The sequence below is a fragment of the Marmota marmota genome, unplaced genomic scaffold (assembly GCF_001458135.2).
Source record: "Marmota marmota marmota unplaced genomic scaffold, marMar, whole genome shotgun sequence".
Classification (NCBI taxonomy): Eukaryota; Metazoa; Chordata; class Mammalia; order Rodentia; family Sciuridae; genus Marmota; species Marmota marmota.
Window position 1 is genome coordinate 21,148,023 of NW_025999990.1, and position 27,608 is coordinate 21,175,630.

At 39.2% G+C, this 27,608-nt stretch overlaps 1 protein-coding gene and 1 pseudogene across 5 annotated transcripts in view; one reads left to right on the forward strand and one right to left on the reverse strand.

Annotated features, from left to right (window-relative positions):
* CUNH18orf25 (chromosome unknown C18orf25 homolog) overlaps window positions 1-27,608 on the reverse strand; it is an 84,926-nt gene that overhangs the window by 47,013 nt on the left and 10,305 nt on the right. The window lies entirely within an intron of this gene.
* On the forward strand, window positions 17,130-25,888 carry LOC125617774 (annotated as a pseudogene).

Here is a 27,608-nt window from a genome sequence, read left to right on the forward strand (position 1 = left end):
GGGGGGGGGGGGGGGGTGTCCCCTACCACAGAGCTACATCCCTAGCCCATTTCTTTTCTCATTTTCTTTTGAGACAGGATTTTTGGTGAATTGCTAAGGCTGGCCTTGAATTTGAGTTCCTTCTGTCTCAACCTCCTGAGTAGCTGGTATTACTGCACCAAGCCTGGTAGATGTTTTTCTCTCCTGTTAAAAAAGAATTAGAGAGGCTGGGGCTGAGCACTAGTTAACTTGCCTGGCATGTGTGAAGCACTGGGTTCGATTCTCAGCATTATATATAAATAAATAAAGGTCTATCAACAACTAAGAAAAATATTTTAAAAAAAGAAAAAAAAGAAAAGAATTAGACCCAGCAGCTCAGGAAGCTGAGACAGGAGGATAGTGAGTTCAAAGCCAGCCTCAGCAAAAGCAAGGTGATAAGCAACTCAGTGAGATCCAGTCTCTAAATAAAATGCAAAATAGGGCTGGGGATGTGGCTCACTGGTTGAGTGCCCCTGAGTTCAATCCCTGGTACGAAAAAAGGACTTAGCTGAACTGTGTGTGGTGGCACATACCAGTAATAACAGCAATTCGAGAGGGTAATGCAAGAGGATCACGCATTCAATGCCAGTTTCTGCTATGCAGTAACAGCCTACTTCAAAATTTTAAACAGGAATGTGGGGGAGACTGGGGGTGTAGATCAGTGGTAGAGAGCACCTAGGTTCAATACCCAGTACCTATATATATACACGTGCGCGCGCGCACACACACACACACACACACACACGCTGAGTAGAGCATGTGCCCACCTATAACCCCAGCTACTCAGGAAAGCTGAGGCAAAAGAAGCCAAATTCAAGCCAACTTCAGCCACTTGGCAAGATCCTGCCTTGAATTTTTTTTTTTTTAAAGTGGCTAAGTATATATGTAACTCAGTGATAGAGTGCTTGCCTAGTATCCAAAGGCCTTATGTTCAATCCCCAGTAAGGCAAAAAAATAAAATAATGTATGCAGTAATCTAAAAGGCTAAATTAATTTTAATTCTGGACAACAAAAACGTGCTTGTTTTATTAGATGTTGTAAACCTTAAGAAACTAAGGCAACAGAAGCTGAATACAGGGGTAAAGTTAATAGAATCAAAGCAGTAAACTGCCTCCATGGGAAGAGACAGGAAGTAGAAAGTATCCTGCTGAATGAGGTTATTGTGAAGATCTAGGAGAAAAGTTGAGGGAGTTTGTTTCAGGTCAGATGTCCTTCTTGGCCAGCAAAGCTTAATACAAAATGAAAAAAAGGATAGGCATGGGGGTTTGCAAAACATGTAAAGGGGGAACCTGATGTAGCTCAGTGGAAGAACACTTTTTGCCTACCATGCACAAGGCCCTGAGTTCTATCCTCAGCCCTGGGGAAGGAAAGACACAGGGGAAAGAGGAAATGCTCAGAGAGAGAGAAGCTGGGGAGGGGCACGAGTTATAACATCTGACAGAATAAAACTGCTGGGTAGATTAATTTATATAAAGTCAAAAAGAACAATTTAAAATATTCAGTTTTCAAACTATGTAGGAACCATTAACATAAACTTAAAGGTAGGGTGGAGAATGTGATTGCTCTCCCCTGCTCACCTCTCCAGTTTCCTCTGGGACATCACACACCCTAGCTCCCTCCAGCTACAAAGAATGTCACAAAAACAGAGTTTTTTCAGATCTCTGGCCTTTCACACTCATTTTGTGTTGCCCTCTTGCTGGATACTTTTCATAGAAACCAGAACAATACAGACTAGTACCCCTATTATGTGTATATTACCAGCCTTATGTTCCTCCACAGCATCTGGCACAATTTTAAACTGTCCATCACCCAAATATAAGAACATGTATTAATTTTAAGGGAAAAAAACTGTATAATCAACCCCTACCCCACCCCCCAGCTTATTTACCTCTGTATGCAACGAGCAAAGCAGACCTTCAGGCAAAAACTATTATCAAGGCAACAGGAACCTATCTAATCTTTCACTGCCTAATAATAAACAAAAGAGGAATCCCTGAAAGTTTTCTCTGGACTACAAATTTTCCAAGAAGGTAGAAAGCAGGATTACTAGTTAAAGGTGAAGATGAAGGAGATGATGCCACAGTATGGTCTGAGAGTCTCCAAGGGTCCAATGTGATTAAAGGCTTGGTCTCAGGATAGTTTCTATGAGTGGGGACTGGGGAAGGTCCTGAGGTCACTGAGGTTGGGCATTCAGAAAGTAGTTCTGGTAGTTCTCAAGAAAGGGTTGTTATAAAAGCCTGACTTTGGTCCCACCCAGCTCTCTGCTCTAACTTGCTTACTTTCTCCACCACTGCTAACCATGCTGTGAGGAAATACAGCCAAGGGGCAGCTCTCACTGAGTCTGTGTTAGGCCATTTGAATTTTCAGACTCCAAACTGTGAGGGTTCAATCCCTAGTATAGGAAAGAAAAAGAAGGGAGGGAGGGCAGAGAAAGAAAGGAAGTAAGTTGAGGAAACAAAAGGAAAGGGAGGGAGGGAAGGAAGGAAGGAAATAAATGGCAATGAAAAACAAGAAAACCACTATCCATCCTCCAGGACACACAAGATGGAGACTGCAAGAGAAAAAAAAACAAACCACCACTAGCAAGGCGAAGCCATTTCCTCAGTGAAAAATCAGGTCACTGTTAGTGTAAGAAGGTAAAGTTCAGAATACGTTGATAATATAGTACTGATGATTTTGCAGATGAAGAACTTCACTGGACAACATGAAAGAGCATTACAGAAGGAAAGACACAGAATAGGGATGGTGCATTGCTTTCTCTAGAGATGGTAGTATACAAGAAAAAGGGTTATCTTAGGAGTTGGGGGTGTCTTCTGGTGATATTCATGAAACAAAAAGATACCCTTACATGTGTAATACACTTAGATCATGACTAAGTCAGCTTATTTCACAACCAACAGGTAGCAACTGAACCTTTAAAAACACTGTCTAAAGAAACTCATATACAGCTGGTCTTGGTGGTGCACACCTATATTCCCAGCGGCTCAGGAGACTGAAGCAGGAGGATCAGGAGTTCAAAGTCAGTCTCAGTAACTTAGCAAGGAACACAGCAACTCAGTGAAACCCTGTCTCTAAATAAAATATTAAAAAGGGCTGGAGGGGGTGTGACTCAGTGGTTAAGCACCCGTGGGTTCAATCCACAGTACCCCCCCAAAAAAAAAGAAAGAAAGAAGGAAAGGAGGGTGGGAGGAGGAAAGGGAAACAAAACTCTTATACAGGTAAAATAATGTTCATGTCATCTTTGTTTTGTGAGATACTAACAAAAATAAACATATACTAAAAATAGAATGGGAAAATTATGGTACATTACTACAATGAAGTAGCATAAAATAATGTAGACAAGTGAAAATCAATAAATCAAAATGGATGAATTTCAAAAACAATGGTAAGTCAGTGGGTAACACAGGACTATAACATCAGTTCCTAGGATGGGTAAGGGAAACCTTCAGGAGGATCATACATTCAAGGCTAGCCACTCTCCACAGCTTATGGAGATGCTGTCTCAAAATAAAAAATGAAGGGCTAGAAATGTAGCTCTATGGTAGAATGCACTTGGATTCAATCCCCAGTACCATGGCGGGGGGTGGGGAGGGTTTCCCCAAATGTCAGTCAGAACACTGATTACCTGTAAGTGGAAAAATTGTGAAAGATTGTGAATAGACAGAGCTTTAAAAATATTAGGAGTGGAAGACCACAGTTTTTCAGTTACACTGTTGGCCAGCACAGGACTCTTCCCCATGGCCTATGCTGTCTAATTGTATGTGTGTGCAGCAGAGGTTTCACCTGGCTCCTGAGGTCACAGGTGTCTGTATCTTGACTGGGATCTTATATAGAAAGACCTACAGGGCATATGTCACAGGCATGGCTTGATGGTGTTCAAGGAGATGCACTCCCCAAGAGAGGCCATGTGGCTGGGTGTAGTGGCATATACATATAATCCCAGTGGCTTGAGAGGCTGAGGCAGGAGGAGCGCGAGTTCAAAGCCAGCTTCAGCACAAGCAAGGCTCTAAGCAACTCAGTGAGATCCTATCTCTAAATAAAAGACAAAATAGGGCTGAGAATGTGGCTCAGTGGTTAAGTGCCCCTGAGTTCAATCCTTGGTACCCCCACAAAAAAAAAAAAAAAATGTATTAGCAGAGCAGGGAATGATGGTGCCTGCCTGTAATCCCAGCAACTCAGGAGTGAGGCAAGAAAATCAAGTTCAAGGCCAACTTGGGCAACCTAGCAAAATCCTGTCTCAACATAAAAAATAAAAATGGCTGGGGATGTAGTGCTGTGATAAGGTGCTCCTGGATCTGATACTCAGTATACCACTACCACCAACACCACTCCTACACACATACACACACAAACACACACACACACACACACGTACGTACGTATTGGAAGGACAGGAATTCTAAGGGCAAGTACTAGAGTGTGCAAATCTCTCCAAAATACTATTATAAAGCAAGTCAAAATTAACAAATAAAACCATTTCAATGCTCTGAAAATCCATGGAACTTTGTACGAAATGACAGGAGAAACCTCTAAAAAGTCAAGTTCTTTATATATCCTAGAGATTAGTGCTCTATCTGATGTGCGATTGGCAAAAATTTATTCCCAAAACGTAGGCTCTTTTCACCTCACTGATTGTTTCTTTTGCTGAGAAGAAGCTTTTTAGTTTGAGTCCATCCCATTTATTCTTTATTTTAATTCTGATAAGAGTCTTATTAAGAAGTCAGGGCCTAATCCAACATGAGAGATTTGGGCCTACTTTTTCTTGTATTAGGTGCAGTGTCTCTGGTTTAATTCCTAGGTCCTTGATCCACTGAGTTGAGTTTTGTGCATAGTGAAAGACAGGGGTTTAATTTCATTATGGTTCAATAAACGGGCCAAAGAATTGAACAGATATATCTCAGAAGAGGATATAAAATCCATCAACAAATATATGAAAAAATATTCAATATCTCTAGCAATTAGAGAAATGCAAATAAAAACTACTCTAAGATACCATCCCACTCCAGTCAGAATGGCAGCTATTAAAAATACAAACAACAATAAGTGTTGGGGAGGAAATGGGGCAAAAGCCACACTCATACATGGCTGATGGGATTGCAAATTGGTGCAGCCAATATGAAAAAGCAGTATGGAGATTCCTTGGAAAGCTGGGAATAGAACCACCATTTTGACCCAGCTATCCCACTCCTCGGTCTATATCCAAAGGACTTAAACACAGCATACTACTGGGACGTAACCACATCAATGTTTATAGCACCACAATTCACAACAGCTAAACTGTGGAACCAACCTAGATGCCCTTCAGTAGATGAGTGGATAATAAAAATGTGGTATATATATACAATGGAATACTACTCAGCATTAAGAGAATAAATCATGGCATTTGCAGGTAAATGGATGGAGCTAGAGAATATAATGCTAAGTGAAGTTAGCTAATCCCAAAAAACCAAATGCCGAATGTTTTCTCTGATATAAGGATGCTGATTCATAATGGAGTTGGGGGTGGGGAGCATGGGAGGATTAGACGAACTCTAGACAAAGTAAAAGGGAGGCAAGGTAAGGGAGGGCGCATGAGGGTAGGAAAGACACATGAGGGTGGAATGAGATGGACATCACTGCCCTAAGTACATGTATGAAGACGCGAATGGTGTGACTCTACTTTGTGAACAACCAAAGATATGAAAAATTGTGTTCTATATGTATAATATGAATTGTAATGCATTCTGCTATCATACATAACAAATTAGAATTTAAAATTTTTTTAAAAAAGAAAGAATTGCTCTGCAAAAAGATAAGCATAAAAGTCAAGTTTAAGATTAAAAAGAAGAAAGGGGGCCGGGGTTGTGGCTCAGTGGTGGATATGCATATGCTTGCCTTGCACATGCAAGGCACATAGGTTCCATCCTTAGTACCACATAAAAATAAATAAATAAATAAATATGTCGTGTCCATCTTCAAATAAAGCAAAAAAAAATATTTAAAAAAGGGAGAAAATATATAAACTGGGCAGAGAAATCAAGTAACTATACACTGCAGCAGACATATTTCACAGATTTGTCTTAGTGATCTAAGAGGAAGAACCGTCAATAATACTTAAAGGGAAAAATATCAAAATTCAAAATGGCTACAATACTTTATCTAAAATGCCCCATTTCAACAACAAAAAATGAACACTTTCAAAGAAATAGGAAATTATGACCCATTCACAGAAGAAAAAAAAAAGTAGTTGGAAAAAATGAGTGTCCTTGAGTGTTGGGCTGAGCAAAAAATTCAAAACTTATTTTAAATATGTTCAAAGAAGGGGCTGGGGCTGGGGCTCAGTGGTAGAGCGCTCGCCTAGCACATGCGAGGCCCTGGGTTCGATCCTCAGCACCACATAAAAATAAGTAAATAAAATAAAGGCATTGTGTCCAACTACACCTAAAAAATAAATATTTTTTTTTTTAAAAATATGTTCAAAGAAAAGAAGGAAGGGACTGGGGGATGTAGCTCAGTGATAGACCATTCCTTGGGTGATTATGAATAGACTACAGAAGAGGTAAAAAGTCTAAACCAGGCACAGTGGCACTCACCTGTAATCCCAGTGGCTTGGGAGGATGAAACAGGAAAATGGTGAGTACAAAGCCAACCTCAGCAAAAAACTCAAGTGAGACCCTATCTCTAAATAAAATACAAAATAAGGCTGGGGATGTGGCTCAGGGGTCAACTTCAATCGAGTTCAATCCCCGGGACACACTCCCCCCAAAAAAGAGTCTAGTGGTAGAGAAAGAATCAACTTGAATTTGAAATGGATATTAGCTCACAAGAATACAAGCCTAGGGGCTGGGTATATAGCTCAGTTGGTAGAGTGCTTGTCACACAAGCCCAAGGCCCTGGGTTCAATCCCCAGCACCAAAAAAAAAAAGAAAGAAAAGGAAAACAAAAGAATACAAGCCTCAAAGAAAACTAATGGAACTAGGTATATAGCTCAATGGTACAGAGCTTGCCTAGCATGCACAAGGCTCTAGGTTCCATACCCACCACAGTGCAAAAATAAATACAGACTTGAACATCATCAATACATGATGGCAGAAAACATATAGCAAGAAAGCCCAGGATGAAGAAATTTTAACAGACATTAATATTAAAAAGATGTGAACTGTGGGACATGGTGGCATACACCTCTAATCCCAACCACTTGGGAGGCTGAAGTAGGAGAACTGCAAGTTCAAAGCCAGCTTCAGCAATGTAGGGAGTCCCTAAGCAACTCAGTGAGACATTTTCTCTAAATAAAATACAAAAAGGGCAAGGGATGAGGATCAGGGGTTAAGCACCCCTGGGTTCAATCCCTGGTACCCCATAAAAATTAAAAAGATATAAACCAGTCGCTTTCATGTACAAAGTAGTAGATAATTATCTTTGGAGGAAAAAAAAGACATAAAATACATAGAGAAGCCTTCCTTCTCTAAATGTTCTTCTATGTTTAACAGCTTCATGTAGACTTGAATTGTGTGCAAGGACCATGATTAATGGAGTCTTACCTAAGACCAACTACTACCGGAAATTTTCCTGAGGATTTTGACGTAACAGTGTATAAAATCACAAACCCTTCAACATTAAAAAGGCTTGCCTTTTACACCTTTCAATTTTACACTTGATGAACAACTGTCGTTAACCATCCTTCATAACAATGACATGAGAGTTTCATTAAAATAAATGAGAAAACTAATTGTATTATTGCTCTTTCTGGTGACAAAATGCAAACTGAAATCATTTGGTGTTACAAGTTGACTGCTGCCACAGGAATTTTCCATTTAAACCACAAGCTGACACAGGCACAGCCCATTAAATGATACTGTTCCTAAGATCGGAATGTTACCTCCATGATAGTCTCCGCCTCCCATGCACAGGCTCTAGGTTCTATCCCCAGCACTACAATAAACAAATAAATAATATGGTTTCTTAGACAAAATTTTGCTCCAGTCATATAGAATGGGTCATTCTAATTGCTAGCCCTTCTGGAACTATACATCACTACCCTTGAACTGTAAGAAATATAAGCAGCTACTGTCTCAAACAGAATCTATATGAACTAGTCAACTACTGCTGCTCCATATGTATAAGCTACAGCATTAGACAAATTCATGAGTTCTAGCTTTGCTCTTTTGCACAAAACTAAATATGGCTTTCTAATTAATCAGGAAGAAAAAAAAAAAAGCTTTAAAAAGGGCCAGTTTTCTACTGACAAACAAGAATGTTTGACGTCCACTACACTAGAAGCTATATTCTTCCTGTCATACTGGAGACAGAATTCAGGGGTGTTCCACCACCAAATCCCCAGCTCTTTTAGAACTTTTTATATTTTATTTTGAGAGATGGGGTCTCACCAAATTGCTTAGGGCCTCACTAAATTGCCCAAGCTGGCCTCAAACCTGCAATCCTCCTGCTTCAGTCTCCTAAATCCCTGGGATTACAGATATATGCCACCACCAAAATTTGTCATAGAAATTTAAGCTTTAAAAGAGACTTAGAGTTGATCTTGTCTGTGCCTTTTCAATGCAGGACTTGTCAAAACAAGACACCTTCTATTTTATCTACTATAACTTCAAATACTAAGTGATATGGCTTACACCAATCCCCCTTGAAAGAGTAGTGTGTGTGAGTAAAATTAAAGGCTGTTTTTATATGATACAAAATAGGGCTGGGGATGTGGTTCAGTGTTTTAGTGCCCCTGAGATCAATCCCTGGTCCCTCTCCCCCTAAAAAACACAGCAGTTCCAGACCAGCAAAAAAATAAAACTTAAGCGGCTGAGCTCTCTGCTCTTTAAATCTGTTTTTCTTTTCTTTTTTAATTTGAAACATCACCACAGAGAATATTACATATTACGAGTGTGCAATTTGATGGATATTTTTTTCCAAAATGAACATATCTATGCAACGATGACAGAGAATATTTCTAACATTCCAGAACTATCTTTCATGCCTGCTCTAATCATTATAAAACAGACTGAAATTAAGGAGAACTTCCTTATAACTTTTTTCACACCCCATACTTCCTCATACTGAGAGTAAAGACTAGAAGGCTGCCCCTCTTAACCTAGCAGAAGCCAAGGACACTAAGTGGAGACTGAAGACTATTCCCACCACAGTGTCTAGGACTGCCTAGCTAGATCTGCATGTGTTTACCACCTGGCTTTTTTTTTGGGGGGGGTGGGGGTGGGGGAAAGGGATTAGCCAGGTCCCCAGCCCTATTTTATATTTTATTTAGAGAAAGGGTCTTGCTGATTTGCTTAGTGCCTCGCTTTTGCTGAGGCTGGCTTTGAACTCCTAATCCTTCTGCCTCAGCCTTCAGAGCCACTGGGATTATATGCATGTGCCATCCTGCCCGACTACCGCCTGGCTTTTATTTCCATAAGGTGTAATCACTTCTGTGGAACTGGAGGAAAAGCTATCTAGTTGCTTCTCCCATGTCTGATCAAATTACAAAAGCATATTTTTCATTTTCCATCATTTTGCCTATTTCTTGCGAGGGCAGCCAAATCCAACCAGCTGGGTTTCCAGCAGGGTCCCTGGGCTAAGCTGCCAGAAACAATTACCCACCCCAAAAAACAAACTATTTCAAACTTTATCATCATAAACAAGTTTTGCCTATTCCCAATTTTCACCTAAAGAGAATGCTATTAACAGGTACTCTTTGGTGTCAAACCACTTTAGTTCAACATCATGTCTCATATATACACTCAATCATATACCAGCATTTCATTTTCATTCTTCCAAAGTATTCCATTTTATGACTAGACCACAACTTATCTATCCATTTCATTCTGATGGACATCTGGGTTGTTTTCAGTTTGTGCTGCCATGAGCAATATAGAATGTTCAGAAGAAGTTTTTTAAAATGGTTGTGTCAATTTTCCCTCCCAGTCGTAAAGTGCTTGTATACTATGTTCAAGGTCCTAGGTTCCATCCCGCCACTGATTTGGGGGGTAGGTTTCCTTCCCACCAACAATGTCTGAGAAATCTTCATCCCCCCCATATCTTCATGAATATCAGCATTGTTCTTGTTTTTAAACATTTAATCATTCTACTGAAAGTAAAATAATATTCCCTCTAAGTGTTTCCTATTCAATAGACATAACCAGATCTAATACAACCCTAATCTAGACATTTCCTTTTTTTCGTGGCACTGGGGATTGAACCCAGGGCCTAGTACAAGCACTCTACCCCTGAGCTATACCCCAGCCCAAAATATTTCTATTTCAGTGTCTGCAACAAAAAAACAAATTTAATAAAATGTCTCCACCCAAATGCACTCTCTTCCTTCTCTATAATCACTCTAGTGACACTAAAATATTACCTTACGTGGCAATTATTTGGAAATATCTTATTTCCCCCCCTTAACTCAAGTGCTAGTTCTGGCAAACTACAGACAAAAAAAAATTAGTGCCGTGTGTGTGTGTGTGTGTGTGTGTGCGCGCGCGCGCGAGTGCACGCAGTATTGGGACTGGAATCTAGGGCCTTAAGAAAGCTATACAAGTGGTTTTACCACTGAACTACTTCCCCCCACCAAAAAAAAAAAAAAATTTTTTTTTTTTTTTAATCTTGAAACAGGGACTTGCTCAATTGCCCAGGCTGACCTTGAACTTGGGATCCTCCAGCCTCAACCTCAGGAATAACTTAAGATTATAGGCAAATACCACTGCAATTGGTGTAAATTTTGTTGCCCTGTCACCTTGATGACATAGAGGTCCTAAAAATTTAAGACCCTACCAAACAGATAAAACTCATGCCTGACCCAGAAGCTGGCAAAACAAAGAAGGGGAAGGTGGAAGAGCTGCAATCATAGAAGGTATCTCATTACAAAGAGGTGAGTCAACAGATAGCCCACAATGTGCATAAAGTACAAAATCGTTGCAGCTTCATTTCTGCCCTCCAAATCTCATACAATAATCTGTACGTGCCCAACCTTTTTAGAAACATACAGGAAAGGAAATTCTGGCAAAGGCAATACAGCCTAATCCAACTGAGAGATTATAAACTTCTATGACAACAATGTAGAAGATAACATAAATACTAAGAAAGCAAAATAGAATATGTAGTCTAGGAATGCAAGACAAGGAAGAACATCATCAATACTGACTAGTGGCCATTCTCAAATTGGATTCTGTTTTATCTCATCAACTCCCAGGCCATTATCAAATCCATGCCACTGGCAGCAGGGTAGGTACCAAATGCAGTGCTTCCTACATGCTAGAAAAGATCTCTGCACTGGACTATATCCCCAATCCTTTATATATTTATTTTAACACAGGGCCTTGTTAAGTTGTCCAGGCTATTCTCAAGTTCCTAGGCTCAAGTGATCCTTTTGCATTACCTTCCAAGTAGCTGCCAACTACAGGTACACACCAATATGTCTAGCTCTCAGGTTCATTTTTAAGGAAAATTAAGTGTGTATAATGTCCCATTTGTGTAATAGTGAGAGGAAAACCTAAGTGTATCTGTGCGTTTTAAAAAAATTACAAGGAAACAGGAAATCAATAGTGGAGGGTAGGAAAGTAGAAAGTTTAGAAGATGAAGAGACATTTTTCATTATATTATCTCTTAATTATTTTATCAACCAACATAAAAACTCACCTTTAAAAACTACATTTAGGTTGAAATTGGCAGCACATATCTGAAACCCCAGGCCACAGGAGGCTGAAGCAGGAGGATCTCAAGTTCAAAGCCAGCCTGGCCAACTTACTGAGACCCTATTTCAAAAATAGTTATTTTTTTAAAAGTCTGGCAGCATAGCTCAGTGGTGGAGTGCTTGCTTAGCATGAACAAGGCACTGGCTTCAATCCTCAATTATGGGTGCCTCCCTACTCAAGGGAGGCTGAAAGCCAAAAACAAGGGAAAAAAATCTTACAAAGCAAGAAGAGAAAAATGACTAATTACCTATACAAGAACCCCAAAAAGTTTACAAATGATTTTTCAACAGAAACAAAGAAGGCCACACAGTTGTGCATAGCACAAAGTGCAAATCTTAGTTGGGCGCAGTAGTGCACGCCTGTAATCCCAGAGGCTCAAGAGGCTGAGGGAGGAGAATCACAAGTTCGAAGCCCTAAGCAACTTAGTGAGACCCTGTCTAAAAATAAGAAGGGCTAGAGATGTGGCTCAGTGGTTAAGCACCCTGGGTTCAATTCCCTGTACCAAGAAAAAGAAAACAAGAAAGTACAAAAGTGTAAATCCTATATCCTGAACAAAGCTATCTTATGAAGGTGAGAGCTGGAATTGTAGCTCAGTGGTAGAGAGCTTGCCTAGCACCTGTGAGGCACTGGTTCAATCCTCAGCACCACATAAAAATAAATAAAGGTATTGTATCCATCTACAACTAAAAATATATGTTAAAAAAAAATGAAGGGGAGAGTCAGCAGTGAAAAAGGAAAAAAAGGAGAAGGACGAGGCCTGGGATGGTTCAGTGGAAGAATGTTTGCCTAGAACATGCAAGAGGCTCTGGGTTCCATCCCCAGCACTGCAATAAATAAGCAAATAAAAATGATTAATGGACAACTACAGAATCTTAAACCTCTATTACAAAGCAAGAGAAATGTAAGAAAAAACAAAGAAAAGAACTGGGGGCAATGGCATACAATTGTAAACCCTGCTATTCTGGAAGCTAAGGAAGTAGCTTAGCATTCCAGGCCAGCTTCAGCAATTTAGTGAGACCCTGTCTCAAAATAAATGTTTCAAAAAAGGACTGGGAATATATCTCAGTGGCAGAGTACTTGCCTAGCATGGATGAGGGTCTGGATTCAATTCCGAGTACTGAAAATAAAAAAGAAAAAAACAAGAAAGGTCATAGGCACCCAAGAAAAGATTTCAAAAACCCCATCATCTGAGATAACTTCAAGGTATTTAATTATCCAAAGAATCAAGGTTAGGAAATTTGCACAAATTCCCAGAATATGAGAGAATCAGGATTTAAACCAAAATGGTATCAGACTCCAAATTCTTAACCACATTCCATTCTGCAGCATTTACCATAGAACATTACTTCCTGCAATCATGAACTGCTCAATAAGTAGATGCTGTTAATGATAATAAAGTCAAAATAAAGGGTGCTTCTATTATAAATAATTCTCCTAAGATTGATTTTCATTCAAAAATGCTGAAAATATCCAGCCAAAAATTCAAAGCAACCAAAGATATCCTTCAGTTGGTGAACGAATAAACTGGTACATCCAAACAATGGAATATTATTCAGTGATTAAAAAAAAAAAAAAGAGTTATCTAGCCACAAAAAGAGGAAACTTAAATTCATATTACTAAGTGAAATAAATTAATTCTGGTGTGTGTGTGTGTATTGGTTATTGGGGACTGAACCCAACCACAGATGTGCATCCCAGCCCTTTTTTATATTGAGACAGGTTCTAACTAAACTGCTCAGGTTGGCTTCTAATTGCAATCCTCCTATCTTGATCTGCCAAGTAGCTGGAGTTATAGACATGTGCCCTGCTAAAAGAAACCAATTTTAACAAGCTACATACTCTACAAATTCAACTACATGCCATACTAGATATGGCAAAACTAGAGTGGCAGTCAAAGATCAGCGATTGAAAGCAGTTAGAGGAAAGGAAAGAATGAAGAAGAGATAAGAGTTCATATTTTTAAGTCAGAGAAACTATTCTGTATGATACTGTAATGGTAGATACATGTCATGATTCTCTTCTTCAAACTCCTAGACTACAAGACCCAAAGTGAACTAATATAAACTATGGACTTTAGGTGGCAAAGATTTGTCAATGTAGGCTCATGGATTGTAACAAATGCACCACTGTGGTGGAAGATCATTGATATCTGACATTAGGCACTGTCCAAACCCATGGAACTGTTTATTCAGTGAAATGTTTTGGCCAGCTTTTTCATCGTAGCAACCAACAGATCTGAGAAGAACAACTTTGGAGGAGGAAAAGTTTAGTTGTTTCTCAGTTTCAGAGGTCTCAGTTCATACAGCCAACTCCATTGCTCTAGGCCCAAGATAAAGCAGAACATTATGATGGTAAGGGTGTGGAGGAGGAAAGCAGCTCAGAACATAACAATCAGGAAGCCTACAAAAAACTCCCCTCACCACGGAAAAAACATAAACTCCAAATGCACACTCTCTGGATGACCCATGTCCTCCATACACCTCACCTGCATACAGTTACAACCCAGTCATCAGGTGATTAATACCCTGATTAGGTTAAGAATCTCATAACCCAAGCATTTTACCTCTAAACTTTCTTGCATTATCTTACACATAAACTTTTGGGGGATACCTCACTTCTAAATCATAACAGTTAATCCACATAGAATCTCAGTTATTGAACATAAAAAAAAAGCCAAACCCTCATATAAACTATGAACTGTAAAAATATATCAATACTGGCTCATGTACTAAAACAAAACTATCAAGGTAATGTCAAGATGTTTAAAGTCAGGTGTGAGGTGTAGTGGCTCACTCTTGTAATTACAAGACTCTGGAGGCTGAGGTAGAAGCCTTGCAAGTTCAAGACCAGCTCAGCAACTTAGTGAGAACTTGTCTCAAAATAAAACAATAAAATTTAAAAGGACTGAGGCTGTAGCTGATGGTAAAGCATCCCTGGGTTCAATCCCTGGTACCAAAAAAAAAAAAAAAAATGTATTTAAAGATATTAATTAATAAAAAGGCAAACTGGGCAGGGGGAAAGGAGGTAATACAGGAACTTTGTACCTTGCTCAATTTTTCTACAAACTAAAACTGCTCTATAAAATAATGTGTATTTTTTAAAAAAGAAAAAAAAAAAAAGTTAAGCCTCATGGTTCATGCCTATAATTCCAGAAACTCAGGAACTGAGAATCTATCTCTGATACAGTGCTTGCATAGCATGTGCAAGGTCCTGGGTTCAATCCCCAGCACTGAAAAAACAAAACTGCAACCCTGGGAGGTGGAACAGAGGGAGGAGTTGCAGGATCTGGGGCAAAATGCTGAGGAAACTTGTTACCTCACATCTGCCAACTTTGCCTCATGAGAGGAAAATGTGGCTGAAAATGAAGTCCGAAAAAGCAATATGCAGCAGCCTCAGCAACTTAAGAAAGGACTTAAGCCACTCAGTGAGACCTTATTTCAAAATTTAAAAAAAATTATAAATAGTTGGGATGCGGCTCAGTGGCAAAACACCCATGGATTCAATCCCTGGTACCTAAAAAAAAAAAAAAGTAGTGCCTCTAAACCACACTCTAAGGTGTCAGCTCCTGGTAACCTGCTCCCATTCCAGTAAATTTTAAACACAATCTAAATAAAATATGAATCATAATCTAAATCTAAATTTGGGGGGAGGGTTGACAACAAGGGTGCTTAACCCCTGAGTTACATCCCCAGCCCTATTTTGTATTTTATTTAGAGATAGGGTCTCACTGAATTGTTTAGTGCCTTGCTTTTGCTGAGGCTGGCTTTGAACTTCCGATCCTCCTTTCTCAGCCTCTTCTTACCAAAGCATCCGGATCCGCTGAGATTATGGGCAATTGCCAGCCCTGAGACCAGGTCTCTCAAAAATGTTTAGGGTCTTGATAAATTGCTGAGATTGGCTTTGAACTTGCAATCTTCTTACCTCAGACACCTGAGCCACTGGGACGAAAGGCGTGTGTCACCTCACCCAGCTTAACCTAAATAATCTTACCATGAATCAGCCAAGACCTCAATGTTTTCGATGTTCCAAGAAATATTTAAAATATATACATACACACACACACACAAAAAAAAAAAACACATGCAATTTCATTTTTAAACTGCACTAAAAAAATGAGCATGGTGGTACACATATGTAATCCCAGATACTGGGGACAGCTATGGCAGGAAGTTCCCAAGTTCTAGGCCAGTATGGGAAACTTAGCAAAGCCTTGCCTCAAAATCAAAATTTTAAAAAGGGACTGAGTATGTAGTTCAGTTATAGAGTACTTGCCTAGCATGTTCAAGGCCCTGGGTTCAATCCATATACTGCCCCCCCCCCCAAAAAAAAACTGCAATTTCAAAGCACTACACAAGATAAACGGCTACCCACACTGAAAACTAAACAATTCTATTTAGGGTTTAGGAACATTTTAATTATTTTTATTAATTACTGCTCATAGTTAACCTACAATGAATAATCCTCATTTCTAAGAAAAGAATATGTAGGTCAATGGCCATGATATATTTAGAAAAATATATTTAGAATACTTTCTGAATTTCCAGCCTGTTCCTCAGCCTAAGACTGGATCATGCTACAAAGCAGTCTTCTTTAACCAAACATGAAAGTTCTGAAAATCTGAATTGGGAGGGGGGGGGGGGATGCGGGGGGNAATATATTTTATTTAGAGACAGGGTCTCATTGAGTTGCTTAGGGACTCACTAAACTGCTGAGGCTGGCTTTGAACTAGTGACTCTCCTGTCTCAGCTGCAATCCAGAGCCACTGGGATTACACTGCACCTGGCAAAATCTAAATCTTTATTTTTTAATATTTTTTTTTTTTTAGTTGTAGGTGGACACAATGCCTTTATTTTTATTTATTTATTTTTATGTCGTCTGATGATTGAACCCAGTCCCTCACCCGCGCTAGGCGAGCACTCTACCACTGAGCCACAACCCCAGCCCAGCAAATCTAAATCTTTACAAAAGATAAATTAGACTATCCACATTAAAGATATACATGTTTAACCAGGTACAGTGTCCATGCCTGTAATCCCAGGGATTTGGGAGACTGAGGCAGGGGGATCAAAATTCCAGCCTGCTGGACCCTGTGGCGCATATCTGTAAAATCCTGCTGCAGGGGGGATGAAACAGGATTGAAAATTCAAGGCCAGCCTTGACAATTTAGTGATGCCCTAAGGAACTTCGAAGGACCCTGTCTCAAAATAAAAAATGGCAGGGTTGTAGCTCTTGTAGCTCAGTAGTTAAGACCCCTGGGTTCAATCCCCAGTATAAAGGGGGAAAAAAAAACTGAATAGCTTTAAAACCAGAAAGGTATTCTTCATAGTTCTGGAAGTTAGGAAATTTGAGTTCAAGGCACTGGTAGATTTGGTTCATGTTGAGGGTATATTTCCTGGTTCAAAAAAACGATGACTGAGCGTTGTGGGCTGGCGGGCTAGTGGGATGGCAGATGAGGAAGAAGACCTGACCGTGAGTGAACACCTAGTTTGAGGTGGAAAATAAGAAATTGGGGGAATTGCAGAAGGTGGACAGGGTAAAAGAAAGACTTTTTTCTAAAGAATTACGATGTATGATGTATGGGTTTGGGGATGACCAGAATCCTTACACTGAGTCAGTGGATATTCTTGAAGACCTTGTCATAGAGTTCCTCACTGAAATGACTCACAAGGCAATGTCAATTGGAAGACAAGGTCGAGTACAAGTTGAAGATATCGTCTTCTTGATTCAGAAGGACCCAAGGAAGTTTGCTAGGGTTAAAGACTTGCTTACCATGAGTGAAGAATTGAAACGAGCTAGAAAAGCATTTGATGACACAAACTACAGATCTTGTTAATTTTTGTACTTCATGAAATTTCATTATCTTCTGTGGAAATCATATATAATAATTGTGTATTTTGTTCAGTAATGTCCTAATATCTAGGCATGTAAATGAAAGATGGAGAGACAAAGTTTTCAGCCTTTATTTTCATGTCTTTGATTTTAGAGTGATCCTTGAGCCTTTAATTGCCTGCCTTTACATGACTATACTTGAATTACTTACTGAGTTTTAATGACTACACATAAGTTAAAGTACCTTACAAATTATGCAGTTCCTTCTGAATTTGGACTATGATGAAGGATGAAGTAGTATTTATGTGTTAGGTATATTTGTGCCATTATAAGCTATACTATAGCTGTTTAATATGTGAAATCTAAGTGTCATTTTGACTATGACAGCTGAGACATATGCCTTACATATTCTGAATTTTTCAGAAAACGGTGGTCTGAGATGTTATTAAAGATAGTGAACTGGTTTTTCTTTTAAGGAGATGATATTTAAAACTAGTTTTTGTAAGAATGTTTATGTATCTTATACGATAATTTGTTTTAATATTTTCTAAAGAGTGATTTTTTTTCTTTTTTAGAAAATTAAAGTTTCATGTTGATGCTTCCATGTTGAAAGACTTTCTTGATTTAAAACCTTTTGGGACTTAGGTTACTTTTTAAGTTTTAGAACTCATTTTCCCAATCATCTACTTTCAGTAGCAGGAATGGCAATGTTTAACGAGCTAATGGTAAGATAAGCATTTGGGGTAGTGTTTTTTTAACATATTTGTAAGTACTTGTGGAAATGTGTAGTTGACTAAAACCGTATGTAGCTACAAAAACCACTTTTGTAGTTCAGAGTATACAGGTTTTGTGTGAATTTAGCTTACTGCATTAATTATTGCCCTTAGCTTAAAATAAGGATTAAAATTGCATTTAAAGAGTGCATGTTACTGTTTGTGAAACTGAACTTTGTGATTCTACTTATAAATAGTATCTATAAATCAATACCTGGGAAAATTTTACTTTCTTAACCTATTGATATAAGGAACAAGGTATAAAAAATTAAACAGGGGGAAAAAAAAAAAAAAACGAGGACTGAACCCAGGGGTGCTTTAACCCTGAAGTACTCCCCAGCCTTTTTTATGTTTAGAGACAGGGTGTCAATAAATTGAGAAGGCTGACCTAGAACTTGTGATCCTCCTGCCTCCACTCCTAAGTTGCTGCAATATTGGAGTGGCCCAATAGGCCCAGCCAGACTACTATTTCTTACTGCAACCTCAAATGGTAAAAAAGGGGTGATAAATCTCTCTTTGTACTGTTTCATAAGTACACTAATGCCATTCCATTGGGCAGGCACTCATGACCCAATCACCACCCAAAGGCCAATCTTCCTGATATCTCACCTTGGAGGTTAGGATTTCAATATACACATTTGGAGGAGACATGTATTCAGACCATAGCTCAATGCTCCTCTCCCTCAAAATCCATTATTCTCTAGTTTTTAATAAGTTTCTAAAACTGGGCTGAGAATGTGGCTCAAGCGGTAGTGCGGATTTGATCCTCAGCACCACATACAAACAAAGATTGTGTCCATCGAAAACTAAAAAATAAATATTAAAAACTCACTCTCTTAAAAAAATAAATAAATAAATTTTTTAAAAAAGTTTCTAAAACTGAGCCAGGTACAGTGGTATACATCTATAATTCAGGAGGCTAAGGCAGAAAGATCACAAATTCAAGGTCAGCCTCAGCATCTTAGTGAGACCCTCAGCAACTTAAAGAGATCTTGTCTCTAAATTAAAAATTGGGCTAGGTCGGGGGAACACACCTGTAATCCCAGTGGCTGAGGAGGCTGAGGCAGGAGGACCACGAGTTCAAAGCCAGCCTCAGCAAAAGCTGAGGGCTGTGTGTGGGAGGCCGCCATATCATGTGACCAGCATTTTCCTCTCCTGATTGGTGAGGCTCTGGCGGTCACTTCCAGTGATCTGGCAGCATCAAAGTGGCTGTAGGGGTGGCCCAGATCTTGAGAGTTGTAAAAATGTAGCAAATGTGTCTTCATGCCTAGGCATGCCTTCCTGTAGCCCCCTGGGTCAAGCTATGCTCACCTGTTCCTTTGTGATATTAACCCTTTGCCCTGTTTGGGATAGAATGTTTCATGGAAACGCCCTTTGTGTGTCCCCTTCTCTTACTCTGCCTTTGGGTGTGGCCTTCCTAGATGTCAGTCAACCTGCTGACAGCAGACATCATGAAGCTAGACTCAGCCCCTTGAAACCTAACCCTTTGCATTATTTGAATGGCTTCTCCTCAATAAAAGGGGCCGGCACTGTCCAACCGTGGGTCGGTCCCTCCCTCCCTCCCTCCCTCGCTGGATAATAATCTCTGGTATTATTATTAAGGTCACAGGAGCCATCACAAGACCCCCAAAGAAAAAGGTATCTCTGTCTCTTGTGTGGTTATTTCGCGCAGCCCAGTTCCCCTGGAGTGACCCTGGGTGTTTTTGTCACCAGGGAAAGTGACAGCTAAGCAACTCAGTGGGGAGACCCTATTTCTAAATAAAATATGAAATGGGGCTGGGGATGAGGGCTCAGTGGTTGAGCCCTCCTGAGTTCAATCCCCAGTACCTAAATAAATAAATATAAAAAAATTAGAAGGACTGGGGATATTGCTCTGTGGTAAAGTGCCTTTGGGTTCAATTTCCAGTACCCACCCCCTCAAAAAATTGTCATGATTTCATGATTAGTTTACTATTGTCTATATGCCTTGCAACATATAAGATACAAGCGAACAGGGCTTCTGTCTCATTGATTATTTATCTGAATCAACTAGAAAAATACACAGATGGAGACCCTTAATATCTATTGAACAAGATATATTTAAGCAGGGTTAGAAATGTAGATCTGTGGTAGAACCCATGTGCAAGGTTCTAGGTTCAATCCCAAGCAAACAAAAAATATTAAACGTAAGACATTTTGCTAGGCCTTGTAGATACAAAGCACCACAAACATTTGGGTTTTGTTTTGGTTTATCATTTGTTTGTTTTTTTGGTACTAGGAATTGAATCCCGGGCTTTTAACAACAGAGCTACATCCCCAGAGCTCTTTTTATTTTGAGACAGAGTCTCACTAAGATTAGGAGGCTAGTCTTGAACTTCTGACCCTCTGGCCTCCTAAATCTCTGGTATTATAGGCATGCACCACCATGCCTGACTATACATTTGGTTCCTTAAAAATGTTTTATTAGGGGGGCTGGGGTTTTGGCTCAGCGGTAGAGCATTCGCCTAGCATGTGCAAGACCCTGGGTTCGATCCTCAGCACCTCATAAAAACAAATAATAAAAGTATGGCGTCCAACTACAACTAAAAAATAAATATTAAATAAATGTTTTATTAGGGCTGGGGATGTAGCTCAGTGCTACAGTACTTGTTTAAGGTGTGAAAGGCCCTAGAATCTATCCCCAGCACTGCAAAAAAAAAAAAAAAAAAAATTATCAAAATAGATTTTTTATGATGGGTTTGTTTGTTTGGTACTGGGGAGTAAATTCAGGGGTGCTCAACTACTAAGCCATATTCCATATCCTTTTTTGCATTTTATTCAGAGACAGGGTCTCACTGTGTTACTTAAGGCCTCACTAAATAGTTGAGGCTGGCTTTTAAAGTCATGATCCTCCTGCCTCAGCCTCCCAAACCATTGGGATTACAAGTGTGTGCCACCACTCCCAGCCTTTATGATATTTGGATTCTTTAAACATTATGATGACATTTTTAAAATGTTAGATTATTTGTTATAAATGTTCATTTTAATAATTCCCAAACCATTTAAAAATGGTAAAGACAAACTCTACTATAAGTAAACAGCTATCCTTTACCTCACTTTACCAACAGATGCATTATTAACATAATATGAGCCTCCCAGAAGAACATAACAATGATAAAAGGCTTTACAAATTAATTATTTTTTCAAAATAGCAGCCACTGAATTAAAGACATGCAAATCAAAACTACACTAAGATTCCACCTCACTCCAGTCAGAATGGCAATTATCAAGAATACAAGTAATAAGGGGCTGGGGTTGTGGCTCAGCAGTAGAGAGCTAGTCTCGCACGTGCAAGACCCTGGGTTCGATCCTCAGCACCACATAAAAAATAAATAAATAAATAAACGAGTGAAATAAAGGTATTGTGTCCAACTACAACTAAAAAATAAATATAAAAAAAATACAAGTAACAAGGGGCTAGGGCTCAGCGGTAGCACACCTGCCTGGCACATGTGAGGCAATGGGTTGGATTCTCACGACAATCAATCAATCAATCAATCAATAAATATCAATGACTTAAAAATATTTTTTTAAAAAAAGAATACAAGTAACAATAAATGTTGGCAAGCATGTGGGGGAAAATGGCCACTCATACATTGCTGGTGGGAGTGCAGATTGGTGCAACCACTCTGGAAAGCAGTATGGAGATTCCTCAGAAAACTAGGATGGAACAACCATTTGACTCAATGATCCCACTCCTTGGTTTATACCCAAAGGATTCAAAATCAGCATACTACGAAGACACAGCCACATCAATGTTAATCGCAGCTCAATTCACAATAGCCAAGATATGGAACCAACCCAAGTGACCTTCACAGGAGAATGGATAAAGAAAAGGTGATATATATATATAATGAAATATAACTCAGCCATAAAGAAGAATAAAATTATGGCATTTGCCAATACATGGATAGAACTGGATACTATCAAGCTAAGTGAAATAAGCCAATCCCAAAAAACCAAAAGCCAAATGTTCTCTCCAATATGTTAATGCTAACCCACACCAAGGGAGTGTGGGGAGGGGAAGAATAGAAATTCATTGGATTAGACAAAAAAATGAAAAGAAGGGTGGGATAGGGGATCAGAAAGACAGTAGAATTAACAATTGGACATAACTCTCCTATTCTTTTATATGAATACATGACCAGGGTAACTCCATATCATGTACAACCACAAGAGTAGGATCTTAACTAGAATAAATTATACTCCATGTAAGTACAATGTGTCAATATACACTCTATTGTCATGTATACCCAAAAAAGAACAAAAGCGCTGGGGATATAGCTCAGTTGGTACAGTGCTTGCCTCATATGCACAAGGCCCTGGGTTCAATCACCAGCACCACAAAAAGAACAAAAATAAATAAATCTTTTTTTAAAAAAAAAACACCACAGGATATGCAACTTAGGGATTATAAGAATGAAGAAAGCAAGTTGGAAGTCACCGTGGACAACTTTGCAAGACCCTGTCTTAAGATGAAATTTGAAAAGGGTTAGGGGATATACGTGGTGATAGAGCACCCCTGGATTCAATCCCTCATACAATGGTGGGGTGGGGGGGATCTATGACTCAATTAGTACAATCTAAGGCTTCCCCTGCACCCTGTACTGGGAGTTGAACCCACAAGCACTTTACCCCCAGTAAAAGCTATACCCCCCAATCCTATTTTTTATATATTTTATTTTGATATATGGTATTACTAAATTGCCAAGGCTAGCCTAGCAAATTGATTCTTGCCTGCTGCAGTGGTGCACACCTGTAATCCCAGTGACTCAGGAGGCTATAACAGGAGATTCCCAAATTCAAAGCCAGCCTCAGCACCTTAGAAGGCCCTAAGCAACTCAGCAACATCCTGCCTCAAAAAGTAGAGGGGGGGGGAGGGAGGAAGGAAAAGAAAAAGAGCTGGGGTATGCCTCAGTAGTTAAGTACCCCTGGATTCAATCCCTAATACCAAAAAAAGAAAAAAAATCACAAATTTACAATTCTCCTGCCTCAGTCTTCTGAGTCCCTGGGATTACAGGGGTGCACTCTCTACTTATGTATTAACAACAAATACCAAGCCACTTCATAAATTTAAAAGCTATGCTACTGATTTCATAATTTTCCCTAAAAACACAAAATCCAATTTTTAATAGATTTTTCTCCTCCTAGTGTTGGAGACATGAACCCAGAAGTGTTCTAACACTAAGGTACATCCCCAGCCCTTTTATTTTTGAGATAAGATCTCACAAAATTGCCCAAGCTAGCCTCAGTCTCCCCAGTACCTGGGATTTACTGGTTTGCCAACATGCCCAGCTAACTGCGAATTCATTTTTTAAAAGCAGTGGCAATTTCCCTATCAGTTGAGACCAAGATAGTGTGTGTGTGTGTTTTACTGGGGATTTAACCCAGGGGTGCTCTACCACTAGGCTACAACCCCAGCCTTTTTAAATTTTTATTTTCAGATAAGGACTTACTAAATTGCCCAGATGAGCCTCAAACTTGCAATCCTTCTGCCTCATCCTCCCAAATTGTTAGGATTACAGGTAGGCACTACCATACTCAATTGGATCAAGATTTTTTAAAAGAAATCCATTAGCAATCAATCATCTTTAGAGACAAAAAGGTTTCTGTTTTGCTTTTTCTTTTTGCAGTGCTAGGGATTAAACGTAAGGCTTCTCACACACTAGGCAAGTGCCTAATCACTGAGCTACACACCCATAATTGTGGGTCTCTGAAATCACTTATTTAGCTACTTTGCCTTAGCTCAACTGTGCCTACTCTATACCTAGATGATTTAAAAAAAAAAAAAAAAAAAGATGCTCAAGCCCAGCACAGTGGTGCACCCCTATAATCACAGCTACTAAGGAGGCTAACGCAGATAGATTGCAAATTCAAGGCCAGCTTCTTGCTTCTGCAGCAAGACAACTTCCGCAGTGAGATCCTCTCTCAGAACACAAAATAAAAGGCCTGTAGATGTAGTTCAGTGGTAGAAGTGTCCCTGGGTTTAATCCCCAGTACCAAAAAAAAAGAAAAACAGACAACCAAAAAAAAACATTTTGAAGTTCTATCTAGTTTTATTTTTTAAACATAAACAAATAGCCAGGCACAGTGGTACACACCTATAATCCCAGCAGCTTGGGGGCTGAGGCAGGAGGATCACAAGTTCAAAGCCAGCCTCAGCACTTTAGTGAGGCCCTAAGCAACTTAGGGAGACCCTGTCTCTAAATAAAGGGATGGAGATGTGGAGGGTTGTGCACCCCTGGATTCAATCCCTGGTAACAAAAAATAAATAAATAAACCAAAAACCAGGGATAGGAAACACATAGACTGGAAAGCAACAGACAAATTGTAACATGAAAATAAGAAAGATGAAAGCTTTCAAACAGTATTGTGTGCCTATTTTCTGCTGATTTTAGCCAATATCTCGAAAAGTTTTAAAGTTATTAATATTTCACAGTGTTAGATAAGCTAGCTATCAAAATAGAGTACTGTGAAATATAATGGAAGGGGAGAATCACAATACTAATAACTACCCAAGAAAATTATCACCTATTATTACCTGATTTTTCTGACCATAGCACACAAATACATTCCACTGTCTACTGTATAAAAAAAGATAGTTTTCTTTTCTTTATTTGATCCCAGGGACACTCTACCACTGAGTTATGTCCCCAATCCTTTTTATATTTTGAGACAGTTTCACTAAGATGCCCAGTATGGTCTCAAACTTGCCATCCTCCTACCTCAGCCTCCAGAATTGCTGAGATTATAGGTGTGTACCATCAAGGTAATTTTTAAAGGAAACAAAAATAAGTGTCTTTTTGTTCTTAGAGCTGCTCACTGATTTCTTACACTGTTTCGCTCTATTACTACCCAGCTCCCATACACGGCCAAGGCCTGTGGTTTTGGAGATATGAAAAATCTTGCCAGCCTCCAGTTACTCAGCATTTCCCTGGCAGACAAGAGATACATGGAGGGGTAGGTGCCATTACGAGCAGATGTGGGAAGTATTTGAAACAGTTTCCAGCCCATCGCCTGTTGACTTCTTTCATGGCCTACATCAGTATAAGCACATCAAGACTTGTGAAAAGGAAAAGGCCAGCCTTTTCCTTTTGTGAAGAAAGCTTTAGGCAAGTGTGGCTCTACCAATACAGATGACATAAGATGTGGAACTACTGACAGTAGAGATGATGAAGATACTGGTCTCTTTGGATCTGAGGATAAGCAAAGCAGCAGGAGGCTAAAGGAAGAATGCCTTGTATAGAATCAGTCAAAGATAGCCAAAAAAATCTATACTTCTTGCCAAGTCTTCCCTCTCACTAGATGTGAAACATTGGGATGATGACATAGATATGGCAAAATTAGAAGTGTATCAGAAGCATTCAAACAGAGAGCTTGGTTTGGGACTTCTAAAACTACTTCTGGTGGGATATGAAGTTTAAAGTTTCAAATACTGTCAAAGGGAGATCAGTACAGTAAACTGACCATGGGCAGGGAGGATGGCAGGGAAAGGGGAAATACAGGGGAATTACAGCAGCCAAATTAACTGTTATATTGTGTGCATGAACTAATAGATAACAAATCACTCCATTATGTATAACTACAAAGCACCGATATAAATCTGGGAAAAAAACAAAAACTTCAAATATAGTGTGTAGTTGAACATGATACAGTTGGAACACACATGTTAGAGGAGCACATAACTGCTGTAGAGGACTAAGGACAATCCCTAGACATGGTTACTTTCATGGAAGATCTAAAATCCACCCTGGGTCAATGTAATTAAATAAAAGTTTGAAAGATTAAACACAAACACACAAACACTAAGGATACTTAAAACCAAGAATTTTATGCTACTTTATTTTTGTAGTACTGGGGATTAAATCCGGGGCTTCAAATTGCTAGACATTAGTTCTACTAAGCCACAACCCTGCCCTTTTTTGAGACAGAATCTCTCTAAATTATGTAACCCAGCCTCAAACTTGCTATCCCACAGTGTCTACCTCCCAAATAGTTGGGATTACTGACATGTGTTACCATACCTGGCAAAGCCCAAGGACTGAAGCAGGAGAACCCCAAACTTGAGACCAGCCTGGGCAATTTGGTGAGATTCTATCTCAAAATTTAAAGAGGAAAGGTGAGAAAGCTGGGGATGTAACAAGTGTTAAAGCATCTCTGGGTTCAATCCCCAGTACCACAATAAGGGGGAAAAAAGATTAATTTTATACTTGGGGGAAGAGAAAAATAAATTGCACATTATGAGAAAAGCATTTAAAAAGAAACAAATTATTTGTATAAATGTTTTCCTCATCTCCTCAGTCCCATTACCTTATAATATCCCATAAAAACAAGGATCATGTTAATTCCATTCATTCACAGTTCCTAACACATAATAAATACTTATCAAAAGCTGGGGACATAGCTCAGTTGGTAGAGTGTTTGCCTTGCATGTACAAGGCCCTGGATTCAATCCCCAACACCACAAAAAAAAAAAAAAAAAGGAAAGAAAATAAATTGCCAAGACCAATTGGGCTTGATGGCACATACATAGTTGTACCTACCCTGGAGACTGACAAAGGAGGATCACAAGTTCAAGGTTAGCCTCAGCAACTTAGAGAGATCTTTTCTCAAATATAAAATAAAAAGGGCAGAGATGTAGCTCAGAGTAGAGTGCCCCTGGTTTCAATTCCCAGTACCACCAAAAACACACACAAAAAGAAAGAAAACACTATGGCCACTAATGAAATAAAACTCTTTGTAGCCAGGCACACTGGCACACACCTGTAATCCCAGTGACTAGGGAGGCTAAGCGGCAAGAGAAACATCAATTCAAAGCCAGCCTCAGCAACTTAGTGAGGCCCTAAGCAACTCGGAGAGACCCTATCTCAAAATAAAAATATACAAAAGCTAGGGTTGTGGCTCAGTGGCTAAGTGCCCCTGGATTTACTCCTCAGTACAAAAAAAAAAAAAAGACTTAGGAACTTCATAGTTATGGATATAATGGATTCTCTCCTTAGATCTTGAGGGGAGGGGACTTTCTTTTGCTATTTAACAAGATACTACTTTTACCCTATTCTTGTGCCATGTGGCTTAAGATATTTAATTTTATGGTATCTGATTTTGCTGCTTTATGCATAAATATGCAGTCACTTTATTTACAGTATTCTAGTAAGGAAACAGCTTTACTAGGCTATTAGCAACTGTGTCACTTTTTGTCTTATGTTTTATGGAGAAAAATAAAATCAAAGAGAAGTTACTCTATGAGAAATCATACTGATTCTATGTAATGTAATATTGTCCTACACCATAAAGCAAACAC